Source organism: Balearica regulorum, chromosome Z, assembly GCF_011004875.1.
Source record: "Balearica regulorum gibbericeps isolate bBalReg1 chromosome Z, bBalReg1.pri, whole genome shotgun sequence".
NCBI classification, from domain to species: Eukaryota; Metazoa; Chordata; class Aves; order Gruiformes; family Gruidae; genus Balearica; species Balearica regulorum.
The window spans coordinates 52,647,096-52,661,134 of NC_046220.1; positions in this window are offsets into that span (position 1 = coordinate 52,647,096).

A 14,039-nucleotide genomic window follows, 5' to 3' on the forward strand; every position below is an offset into this window, starting at 1 on the left:
TGAGGCTTTGGGCAACCTGGTCTAGTGGAGGGTGTTCCTGCCCATGGCAGGGGGGTTGGAACTAGATGGTCTTTAAGGTCCCTTCCAACCCAAACCATTCTATGATTCTATGAATCTATGATTCTATAAGACAAAGGTTAGCTCTTTCCTGGAAGAATGCCCTTAGAAGCAGTTGAAGAGGTATTCTGTATGAGTCCTTCAGATTCTTCTGATGATGTTCCATTTTGTACAAAATACTTACATACTTACTGACAGCAGGACTGAAACTCAGACGTGTCTGTTCCCAGGGGACTGGTTTAACCTATAAACCATGTCACTCAACAGGGAAGTATCTAGAGGCAAAGGAAATGAAATCAGGGGTAGAATGGATCTAAATCAGGATTTTCACATCAGAATGGTAGGCTGAATAATGGGTGTGTGTGGGGGTTGACCCTGGCTGGATGCCAGGTTCCCACAAAAGCTGCTCTATCACTCCCCTCCTCAGCGGGAGAGAAAATATAATGAAAGGCTCATGGGTCGAGATAAGGACAGGGAGATCATTCAGTAATTACCATCACGGGCAAAACAGACTAAATTTGGGGAAATTAGTTTAATTTATTACCAATCAAATCAAAATAATAAGGATAATAAGAACTAAACCCAAATCTTAAAAACACCTCCCCCCACCCCTCCCTTCTTCCCGGGCTCAACTTCACTCCCTATTTCTCTCCCTCCTCCCCCTCAGCAGCACAGGGGGACGGGGAATGGGGATTGTGGTCAGTTCATCACATGTTGTCTCTGCCACTTCTTCATCCTCAGGGGGACGACTCCTCACACTCTGCCCCTGCTCCAGCATGGGGTCCCTCCCACAGGAGACAGTCCTCCACCAACTTCTCCAACATGAGTCCTTCCCACGGGCTGCAGTTCTTCACCAACTGCTCCGGTGTGGGTCCCTTCCATGGGGTGCAGACCTTCAGGAACAGACTGCTCCAGTGTGGGTCCCCCACGGGGTCACAAGTCCTGCCAGCAAACCTGGTCCAGCGTGAGCTCCTCTCTGCATGGGGCCACAGGTCCTGCCAGGAGCTTGCTCCAGTGTGGGCTTCCCACGGGGTCACAGCCTCCTTCAGGCATCCACCTGCTCTGGCATGGGGACCTCCATGGGCTGCAGGTGGATATCTGCTCCCCATCATCCTCCATGGGGACAGCCTGCCTCACCATGGTCTTCAGCACAGGCTGCAGGGGAATCTCTGCTCTGGCACCTGGAGCACCTCCTCCCCCTCCTTCTGCACTGACCTTGGTGTCTACAGAGTTATTTCTCTCACATATTCTCACTCCTCTCTCTGGCTGCAATTGCAGTTCTTAAATACATTATCCCAGAGGTTCTGCCACTGTCACTGATGGGCTTGGCTTTGGCCAGCGGTGGGTCTGTCTTGGAGCCGTCTGGCATTGGCTCTATCGGACATTGGGGAAGCTTCTACCTGCTTCTCACAGAAGCCACCCCTGTAGCCCCCTCACTACCAACACTTTGCCACGCAAACCAATACAATGGGCTTCAAGAAGAAAAAGTATGTTGGAAGAACTTCCTTCTTATTCATTTGGAAGATGGGTTTTTGTTCCCCTTTGTAAGGCTGGCTTGGAAACTTCAAAGAGTATGCTCATAAAAGGTCTAAATGAGCTTTCCTGAGATCTCTGAAATAATTATCATTTCAGTTCAACCTAAACTGTTAACTGAATTTGAACTAGATATTTATAAATAGCTTTAATGTGGCAAAGTTGGCATTTCTCAGCAAAGACAACTATAAAACAAGCCAGGAAACAAAAATAGGTATCTGCCACTAGAACTCATTTAGGCTGTATGTACTTCCTGTGCAGATCCATTTATCCAAGTCATATCCATAGCTTAACTGATGCTCATAAAGTCCAAGTCAATTTTGAATTTGATGGAGTTAAATCATTAATGAAGCTGTTCAGTCATGTGCATGGTTAATTGATTAATATGAAGTTAATGGGCATTCTGAACTTAGCCTCACCACTAGGAACTTAAGGCTGGTAAAATTAATCTTTCTTAGTGGAAAGGTCTTCGATCTGGGTATGAGTCATGCGACTAGCCAGAGTTAAATAAGTAGCCAGAGTCATATCGGTAGAACTTCTAATGAAGACAATTGAGCTCAAACCTTCAAGCTAACTGGAAAGAACAGGCATTTTGGCCTGCTTTATAGAATTCATGGACTTCACTATGTGCACCTCATTTGTGCATTTGCTACACATTTCCAGACACAGAGAATTTAAGATGTTGGTACTTTTCTGCTCAGATGTTGGCAATACTTTCTGCTAAATAGAAAGTGTAACTGTGATGAGCATGTAGTTCCACATTGCTGCTCAGTGCTTTGGGAAGCTGGACCACTTCCTTGCATTCCTAAATGTGGATTTACTTCCCGAGTTTTAGATAATACAATTTTAAGCTGTTGACCTTTATTTTAGGACAACTATTCAAGTCAACGGTAAACTCTCACTGAATTCATTAGAAGCAGTTTAACTGTATCTCATAATATTGGAAAGAACATCAATATTCATCTATTTCTGTTGACAGAGGAAGTCGATCAACCATATAAGAGATTCACGTTGAAAAATAATTGACTGTAGCTGCATACTTTTCTGAAAGCACCAGGCTACATACTTTCTGTAAGGAAAACATAAATATGAACCTCACACATAGAAATATCTCCAAAAAGCAATAAAATAATGTCAAGGACACTGCTATGCCAGATTTTTTAAGAGGGTATGATAGTTCTGTTTTCACTTTTTTGGCCAAGCAAATTGTGTTTTGTCTATCTATGCTGATACTGTTTATGATTTAGTCCTACACTTCTGTGAAATGCTGGCCCCAAATTTTTCTGTGTTCTTCCACAATGATCTGGAAGCCTTTCCTGTGTAATCGGCATGGAATCCCCCGGAGCCATTTTACTACATAGCTTTTCAGACTGAAGTGAGTATAAATTGATGTTTTTTCCTAATGCGATTACAGACATTCCAGCTCTTGTCAGACTAGATCAGACTCTTATAAACATTTAGACAATTCTGAAAGAATTTATGCCACCCATATTTTTAGCCACAAAGATATTATCATATTTTGACAAGGATAACTGTCCCTGTACTGCTTCTCTCTCAGTGCAAGAAACAATCAGATCAGATAATAATTCCAAGGTTCTTTTCTATTTTTGGGCTCCAGCGCCTAAACAGAACAAAGCTTCAAAAGCTCACTCGCATGTGCTTATATGCTTGTACCCCGGGGATGCAATCTACTGTAATCATTCTTTTTTCAACAGCCATTGATTCCTTACACACTGGTCAATACTTATTTAATTCCACAGCCTATTATAAATGTTTCTTGGTTCTTGCATTCTATTTGGTATAATCCATTAAATGTGATCCAGCCAACCATTTGTCTGAATGTCCTTGAGCTTCACAGTGAATCAAACCAGCGTTCTCTAAACAATCTTGCATTTCCACTGAAAACAAAACAGATGTAGATTCTGGTAAGCATGAATCACCTTTTTAATTAAAATGTGAATTATATTAAAGAAATGAGGATTAAATAGCTGGAACTTTCCTTGCAAGATAATTTTCCATTTAAAATAAAACAACCAATGCATAACAGAAATGGATTTTATCTGTAAAATGAGAGTTTGGGTCTCCTTTCTCCTTTGTAAGAAGACTGGCAGCTCCAAGAATACCACACCTTCTGGAGTTACATTAACTAGGTGCTTATGCTTTCAGATTAAGGTTTGATTTCCTCTACCAGGTCTATGATTTTTAGACATGCGAGGAGAAGATAGCATAACAGATAGAAAACAATCAGTTACACTGGTCACACCATGTGGGACTAAGCTTTGGTTTATTGTCACACACAAGTCATTCTATTAAAGTCCCCAGTACTCTTTGGATAAGTAAATCTGAGCAAGTGTGTAGCTGTTGACAGAATGGGGGTTAGTCCTCAAGCATTTTTTTCAGGATGTAGTTCACACTAAGATCTTATTCTCATATTTTCATTTTAAGTGCCAGCTAATTCTATACATTTCTGCTTCCTCATCCTTAGAAGTACCAAGTCTACCTATTTTCTACTTATGGGGCCTGTGAGAAAGCATGAAGATAACTAGGACAATTTAACTTTTTCTTCTCATTTTAGGAGAAAAAAGGAATCTCCTTTTGTTAATCCATACCCAGCTCCAGAGAAACCATATGAGAAGTTCAATAACACATCTGAACTTCTTGATCACAAGACACATATAGTCCTCCACAGCAATACTGCTTCTCTTGTATATCCCTAACTAGAAGGATATCTTCTGCTGCATTTCTCTCCCTTTATCTGTGATAGTCTCACAACTTCATAGGCTCTTTAGGTCTTTCTCCCACGGCTCCTTAGGAGAGAATAAAAAAGAAAAAGCTTTTGTTACTTGCTTTGTTTTGCTTCCAACAATGGAATTCCAGCGGTAAGAAAAGCATGAGCAAAAAACCACTTTTGTCTACAGTCCAACCTGAATCACTACCGGTTAGTTCATGGAATGAGGATATTAGTAAAAATAAAATAGGGACCTCGCAACAATATCCATACAGAGTAGTTAAAGAAATATGAATAGATTTATCCTTCCTTCTTCTGCTCTTACTTTTCTGGATTTTAATAACATATGTAATGTCTTCAGGCACAACACTACAGCACATAATTCACAGGAGTACGTATCAGCAATGTGTAGGACTGCTCTTCAGTGAAAGAACTGAGAAGCGTGGTCTTTATTCAGTATGATGAAACAGCTTCCCTTACCGTTTAAAAAAATACAGCAAGCCATTGATTTTTTTTTTATTTTTTTCCCATGGGCTAATTTGCAGATATCTGGCAAGCTTACAAAGAAATTAGAAATTTTAAACATCTTAAGCAGGTGCCATGACAAAGTAGTACTGATTTAGCTATGGCTGAATGATTAGCATTTTCCCCTGCTCCTGGCCCGATGCATATTTTCCTTTTTTTTTTTTTTTGAAAGACTGACTGAAAAGTTGGCCTAGATTATCACACCTCTTAAAACAAATACTGACTTTTAAAAAAACCCTCCTAATTCATGCTCTGACTAATAAAGCCCCTAAAAAAAAGTTTTTGACTGAACTCTGGTATGGTCACAATTTCAATGACAGCATTATCAGAGAATATTGCTACATGATTATCTCTGTAAAGATTAAGAAGGAAAAACCGGAAAGTTGAACTATCTTCCAGCAATGTGATGATTACAGAAGTATTGCAGAGGCAGTGAAAACAATGAACTGTGGATACCAAGTGAAGATGGTTTGGCAAAGTTTCATTTGGAAAGATTCAGTGTCTGCACTGTGTTGGCTCTGTGCAGGCTGAAAGGATAACCAGGAAGATTTAGTTCCTGATTCAGCCAGACATTTAAGGACATGAATAGTCCCATTGAAGTCAATGAGATTACTCACTTACTTGAAGTTAACCACATACTTAAAGTATCTTTCTGAAATGGACGCCTAGGCTTGCAGAACGGTAGTAGGAAACTAATTTGCCAGAGACTGGCTATGAAACAGATTTGTAATGTTTGTTTGGAAAGTCTGTCAGAGCTTTCCCATGAAAAGGTACACTTCTGCACCCCATTGAAGTGCCAGGATAGCTAGGGGCAAGTAGGTAAAAAGAGATAAAATAGTCCTTTGCCTTGTTCTTTAAGAAGATTATGCTGGGGCATAGAGTAACCTCTTTCCACTTTGCCTTGTGTGTCAAGAGAGCCAATATTTTTCTGGACTTGATTTTCTCATATTTGAATCTTAATGAGTGAGCTTATTACTGTAGCAAATCCTCCTCCTGGGAAGTACTTCTAAAATGAAATTAAAGAACAAGTACTGATTGATTTGCAAGATTTGCAAAATGTTATTCATGTTATTTTTCAAAAAGGCCAAAATATCCCAATAACACTATTCCAGAAGTTTGAAAGGAAGTCCCCTATCACTGTCAATGATCAGCATTCTCAGCTGAAAAGAAAGTGAAGCTGAAAGGGAAGATGGTACTATTATTCTTATTTAACTTCAGATAGAGCAACAAAAGACAGAAAACAATGTCCATGCTTTAGCTTTATGAAAACAAGATGCTCAAAAAAAAAAAAAAAAAAAAAAAAAATAGATGAGCTGTTCATTTAAAGTAATTTTAAACACCAAAGGACAATGAGCCTGTACACAGAAAAAAAACCTGACAAGTTTCCAAAATGAGGCTAACTACTCAAGAAATTACTGTGACCTGTTCATCTGGAAAAAAAAATTAGTTCTACATGTACAGGATAAAATACATACAAAACAGGAGGATTTACACAGTAAATAGCTTTTTTTTTCCTTAGAGGATGAAAGTCATAAGCCATGTTAGAAAATGAGATACCTACAGCAGGGAACAGTATTTTGTCAATAGGAAAAGGTAGTCCTTGGTAAAGTTATGTGACTTCAGGTACTCTGGGCTTTATTCCAAACTATACTTTAAATTTCTGTCATTATCACGGAAAAGTGAAAAACCTTTGTACTGTATTGGTCCATTTCAAAAATGTAGATTTTTTGTTTTGTTTTGTTTTGTTTTTAATTCATTCATGGCAAAGCCTAGTCTTTCTTATTGTGATATTTTGACACAATAAGGCCCTATTTTATATTGAGTACCTATAAGCTGCTGAAACATAAACAGAATATAGACTGTCACTGAATTAAGGAATTATCAAACCTATTAGCTTTTCCCCTCATGACTACGTTTTGTCTAATAAAGTGTTGTTTACTGTACTGGTCAACACATAGCAGCAGCTGGCAAAGCCTACAGTGCAGTTCTGAGACGGGAAGGTGGGTTCAATAGTGACCAGTTCCGTCTCTGCCACGATTCCTTCCCTGACTGTTAAAAGGTTCGTGTTAGGATTTCTTCCAAGCCCTTCCCAAGGTGAAAAAGGAAAATTGTTTGGGACAAGAGATAGAAAAGGCACATAAGCTGTAGCATTTTAAGGGATTCATGAAATTATCCCCTATATGTGTAGAAATAGCCAGTGAAAAGGAATGATGGCTTGTGATTGCCCTACAAGTGCACATAGACATGAGATCTGCAGTGGTGGAAAGAAGATAGACTGGACAAATGAGATGCAATTATTTTGCTGGTTCTTGGTTTTCATAACTGATCCTGCTTTGTGCTCTTGGTTCTCAATCACCATCTGGAACCTGCAGGGCACCAGCGTCCTTTGTCATTGGCTGTGCTATAATCCTTTTTCCCCTCTCTCCAACTCCTAATCTTTCTCACTAACAGTTCTCTTCAGTATCATATGCATGCCAACAGCCTCTGAAGTTTTGCATCAAACAGGCTGGCACTGATGGAAATGTGTGTTCCTTTTCCAGGCCTGGTTGTGAGAAAACCCAGTAAAGCAAGCCGTGAGTTTATATCTGAGAAGATGGCTTCTGTCCAATAACATGTCAAGTTTGTCAAAAGTGTCTGACTGAAGCCCTTTATTATCACACACTGGTGAAATGATTTGCCTGAAGGGGAAACAGAGCATTAATAAATTGAATGAATTGCACATTGTTCATGACAGACTGCAATGGTACAGTCTTCCGTGTACTGTACATTCCAGATACCACCCCAGGTCCTATCTGACTAATATTCATCTGTATAAAAGCATAAGAATCAACTTGGGATTGGTAGCACAAATCAGCTGTTCTTAGGATGTCTCACCGAAAGTGTTTCCCAGGCTAGATCATATGCCACTTAGCCTTAAACCCTGACAATATACCATGTTTACATTGTCAATGGTTCATCAGCCTCATGACATAGCAAAACTGGCAATTCAGGCTGTAAATATGCCTGTCATAATATCAAGATTAGAAATATGGAGTAAACTAAACTTGTATATTGTCTTAATCGCCATGGTAAAGGATCTGATGACATGGATAATGCTTTGTAAGTACTACACAACTTTTGAGCTCCTTGACAAAAAACACAGTAAATTTCTCTGTCTCTCTAAATTATTCTTAGATCTTTATGAAATAAAAGAGCTTAACAGTCTTGCTAGAATTTTGTTGGCCCAAATGACAAAGGGAAGAGGAAAATAGCTCTATAATTTATTGTATTATGTATTTATTGTATTATGGAAAAGAGAGCTACAAAAAATAAAGAATTCACATTGTGCAGAAATGTAAGGAAACCTTGGTACAAGAATGAATTCATCCATAAATCTGCTTCAATTTGATTTTCTACTGAGGAAATTCAAATATATATTAAATTATTTCATGTATGCTTCTTTGAAGGTACAGAAATGTCAGCACTTGAGCAGAAAGTCCAGCTCCAGTCATGGTGTTACAAATTAGCATTATTCAGTGAATGCCTTTCTAATCTGAAACATTTTGAGGAGCTCCTCTTATTAGTTCTGATAGCCAAGCACTTGAAAATACAGACAGAAAAAGGGAAGATATTTGATTTCCTAAACTATATATTGGCAGCAATGTAAGGTTTTTACCTTACCATTCAGTAAGGGAAAAAAAACCCAAACAAACAAAACCAATAAAAGAACCAAAAAACCCCAACCTAAACCCCAAACCCTACGGCCACCAAACCTTTACCCAGAAGGAAGTCTCCACCAATACTGTATCAAATTCCCTGTCCTTTGTAAGGCTCACCTCTGGAAATCCATTCAGATTTTAATTGGCTTCCAGGACCATCGCTACTGCATACTTCACTAAGATCAGTGGCTTACTCTGTTTATTCAAATTATTCCCTCCATATTCACTCACTGCCTCATCTGTGTGTCCCAGTTCACTAAGAAACTACACTCCCTGGAGATCTTATGTTCTCTCTGTCTCAATAAATAAATAAATAAATAAATGTAATAAAAAATTGTCCTTCAGCACATCCAAGGGTATATTCTGAATTTTAATTAATTTCAGAGGAAAAAGTACTATGATAATATTTTCATAACATTTTTGGTGGTATCTTTGTCTTTTACTTATGCCTCTGCATAAAGGGTCATCAATAAATCACCGTTTTCCTGTTACAACTTGAAACTTACCCTTCAGCCTTCTTCAGCTGCCAAAGTAATTTAAGCTACAGTATGACAAGTGGAATGAAATCCCTAGGCTTACATTAATTTTTTAAAAAATGCAATTATTATCTAAAAGCCTTTCTCAACTCTACCTTTCCTGATGATGGTGTTCTGAAGAAGCAATCTGTTCTATGTGAAGTTTAAAACAAGTTGGTAGCTTCCCATACTGCACTATGATTCATTTTGGAAATCTCTGTGCTGATATCAGCATGTTGAATACCAGAAAGAAAGTGACCCAGCAATGACTTTGGGTAGCTTCATGGACTGAAGTAAATATTTACATTACTTCAGGCAACAGGGAGGTAGGGTGGCACAATGAAAGCCATATTTGTCCTAAGGATTATGTCACTGTTCCAAACACAGCCTCTCTGTGCAAAAAGCGGGGAGCATTTTAATTACTCTTCTCCTCCCCCATCATCAAAATATTTTTAGGATTGCTTGACCGTGCAAACTGTGTGACAGCCAGTTGTCAGCAAACAAAGGACACTGTATTCCAGAGGGAAAGAATGGTCTTCTGAACAATTACAGTCTCAGAGATGCACAGAAGCTGAATAGATTCTCTCTAATTTGATCATTTGTGATATCAACTGGGCAGCTAATAACTTTGTCTAAGGAATTTGATTGCAAAATATATAAATATTGGGAGAGTCCTCTCACGTTCACAGGAAAAAACCCCTGCCTTTTAGAAAAAAAAAAAAAACAAAACACGGTACCAGCTATGAGTAAGAAATGGCTCTCAAAAAATGGATAGGGGAAAAATAAATACCAATTACTCCTCTTAAATAGTTTTTTATATTAATGTACTACTTTAAGACAACTGTAGCACTTTGTCTTCAAACATTTAAGCAGCCCTCTGGAAATAAGTGTGTCTTAGGGCTAGAACAAGCAATCTAGGAAGCCAGACTACCAAATGCTCTTTTTTTAAAAAAAATATTTTTTTTTTTTTTTTTACTTAATTTAACAAACACTTTTAGCTAGAGTTCAGAAAATGTTTTGCAATGGAAAATGAAGAGAAGGCATTCACATTTGTATTCTATGTGTAAAACATTCAGGCTGCTTCCTGCAAGCTTGGTCATAGGGTCACATCTGCCCTTAACATATTGAGATTCATTATCATTTGGATGCACACAGGACTGAGTGCATCGATAACTGGTCAGTTATTGTCTCTCTTCCTTCCCTTTCTAGACATCCCCCCCCCCCCCCCCCCCCCCCCCCCTAAAAAGGCAGCACAATCACTTTATTGGAAGTACTACTTTATGCTGTATTGCTTAATTCTGATATGCCTGATAAGGCATCCACTATTGTTTAGAAACTCATCCGGTAAGATGATGGGAACATTTCTGACAGTGTAACTTGAACAAAGAATTAACCAAGTAATTTTCTACAAATACTCTGACATATAACATTTGTTGTTCTCTGTTTCTATAGTGTTGGTTCTTGGAATTTGACTTGGAATGCAAATAAAAAGAACTTGAGAACCAAAAATGAGATTTTTTTTCTTTAAAATGAAATTAGTAGTGACAGCCATATTACTCAACAATAGCTAGTTTACAATTAAAATTTCTCAAGCTTAAAATCTTTTTTTTTTTAGCTCAGGATCTTAGTGCATTCTTTTAAATGAGGGACCACAACTGTTTGCTCTTACAACAACTTTGAACAGTTGTGACAAAACCTCACATAATGCCATTTGAGAAAAAGTAAACTGTTTCTTATTGTCAAGTGGTATAACAAACATTGAAGACAAACACTGTCTCCAACAACATTGGAGTGAAACACGGGCTACTACAAGATACACCTAACACAAAAGATTTTTAATTTTATGGTGTACTTTGTCCTTTGAGTTTGTCATTCATAGACCAAAATTTACACTATTCTAACAGTAACTTTTTCCTTGACAAAATCAAAGCAGTATCCTTTCTAAATTAAAAAGGTTTCAGTGGTCTCACAGATTTCCAGAAGATGATAAATATAGTGATTATTTGAAAAGGTTTTAATATATTATAATATTATAGCTGTTAGCTATAAAATTTTGGACCCAGCAATGCTGGTAAGTTTGCACTGAGGGTAAGTGTGCTTTATGGTCTGCAGGTAAAAGCATGATTTCATACCTTTAGGCTCAATATGCTGCTTTCTCTCCATATGGATGTCAGTAAAAATGGGGAGAGGGGGGAAATAATAAATTTTTCAGGAATACCAACATAGTTTCTGCAGCCAGTTTTGGGGGAAAAAAAAAAAAAAAAAAAAGATAACCTGTATTACCAATATTTATTCTGACATTTGTATCATGTGGTCCCCTAACAGTAACTAAAAGACAAATCTTTCCAAACATGTTTCTTTCGGGACTGAGCCAACAAAACCAAGCAAGACCACAGGGAAATATCAGTCCTGAAGACCAGACATGTTTGCTGGAAGAGCACGCTTTTAAAAAGACTTCATGAAGATTGTTTATCTTATTAGTGGTATGGCATAGCATAGAAAATTCCATGGGGGAAGAAAAAAGAAATTGTTTTATTTTTACTCTAGATGCACTTACTTGGGAAATTTAATCTCTAACCAATGGAAAGGTCAGCATTAATCTCTTTTTAATGTATGTAAGGGAGAACTTCTATTTGTTTCAGGGTAGGATGCTCTTATGCTGTTTCTATAGTAAATTCATAGCTTTTCTGAGAAAGACAAACTTGCTGTTAACAGAGCACGTTTAAAGTGAAACAAAGCCTCCTTTGCTGTAAGGTGATGGATGTTTTCTACTGATCTCATGTTATTGGGTGTATGTTAATTCTTTATATCAAAGACACATCTTTTAGGCTTGGTTCAGAAGAAGTGTTGGCAACATGAAAAATACTAGCACAGGCTCTTTAAACAGCTTAGTAACTGCTTAAGATTACTGAACAAAACCCCCACAGTTTCTCAGTGGATTATATAGGGTTATATGAGATGCAGCTACATGGTGTAACCAGACATCATTTCAGACTGCACTTCTCCCACCTTGACTAACCAGTTCTCTTTTTTCAAAGGAGAAAGATTTTTTAAACTTCAAAGCTTACAACATTTTGACAGTACTTCCACCATTTTACCACTCCCTTCAAAAGTCAGGGTTCATTTTAACAAGATACATCAGATTTCTGTCTTTTTTTATCATCCTGTTTCAATTCACAGGTAGTGCACCTTCCAAAGGCAGCACTGCTGTTCTGTCTTCAGTGTCCTAGTAAGTTTCTGGCCTACTGATGGATCCAAGAGGTCCTGCTTGGTTCTTCATCCTCTCATAGCATTTGCGGAGACACAGTCATGCAACCTTGAGATCAATACTAGACCCAGCAACCGGCAGACAGATTTCAAAGAATTTTAATTGCTCTTTTGAAAGTGCAACAAAACTTCACAACTAGACTGTCTTGACAGAATCTTTAAAGCACCACAGTTTTGAGATGTGAAAGTTTGAGCTATTTTTTCTTTTCCAACAGTTTGTTTGTAAACCAGAGCACATCCATTTACTAGCTGGTTCCTATTTTTAGCAGGAAACCAGAAAACATACTGAATCTCTTTTTTGACTGTCTCTTATTGTCTCTGAATTACACAGCTAACATAGTGGAATGTCTTTCGAAGACAAAACTTCAGCACTGTGGAAATAAGAATGGACTGGGTGCTGCTTATTGTCTGTGATTTCACAAACAGTCTTGAAATTGTTTGTCATGCCTGGAAGTAACCTAAGTGACAGAAGAGCCAAGATGACAGAAAATAACAGAGAATAAATGATTTTTTTTTTTTAATTGTTGCTTTTATACATTTGAAACAGACATGGCTTTGTAAAGTGCTTTCAGATACTCTGCCTTATACCATGAATATTGTGTTTTACTTCTGTAAATCAGAAAAAAACTTACAAGGAAACCCAAGGGGAAAAAAATACCCAGCTCTGCAAAATGCTAGAAGAGAGCATCCAGATCCATTTTTACCAAAGATTTTTGCAAGACCAAGGTTGACCAAGTCAAGAGGAAGCTGGAAGAAATATATAAACTGTTTAAAAGCAAAAATAGCTGTAGTTCAATTTTAAGTTATTGGATTCATTTTAGGAGATAGATAATCAAATTTCATGGTCTGTCTTAAGCAGGAAGTCAGAGTAAACTATTACCCTTTGGCTATGAAGTTCTATTAATGCAACCAATGAAATATAAGTCAAACCTAAATCTTTGAAGTTTTTATGCTTCAAAAATAAAAACCAAGTTGTTTGTGTTCCTGGATATGAGAAACACAACACCTGGAAATTCTTATTTCTTTCTAACAGTCTCCTGGCATCTCTGTTTTGTCATTTGTACTCTTTCTACACTTCCAGTCAAGAGACAAACAGGAATAAAATCTGATCACATACAGTTTTTATTTCACCACTTTTAGTAAAAGTTTTTTTTCCTGCCAGTTTTGATTCTCATTTAAATGAACTTTTTAATCATAATATGATAAATCTATCGCTGATGTAACTATTCTTTATCCAGTATTACAGCTGTGAGTGGGTGGGTGACAGCTACAGCCTGTATTTTCCCTGAAGTAATTTCAGCATAACTCTAGGGGATATTTAAGAAGGTATGTTAAGAATATTTTTGAATTTCCTTCATAGTAGAAAAATTTTATGTGCATCTTGGCCTACTGCCTAAGATCTGAGTTGGAGAAGAAAAGGCTGTGTAGATTGCACATTCATTACATGCAGAGGGAGTATACATCCTGATGGTTAACTTCCATGCCAAGCAATAAAGGTAGAAAGACTTTCAAGAGAATCACAGTTTTACACCAGGGAGTTAGTTCTGTTCCCTAGATCCAAATAATTTAAAGTAATAAAATGCATTTTGAATTCATAATTGATGTTCTATTTAATGGTACACTGAGAAATACGTTTTTCCAAGATTTTTTTCTTTAAACTTTTTTTTCAAACTATGTCCAGCAGTCATAAGCTGGGGAAGGAATTAAAAAACCTAA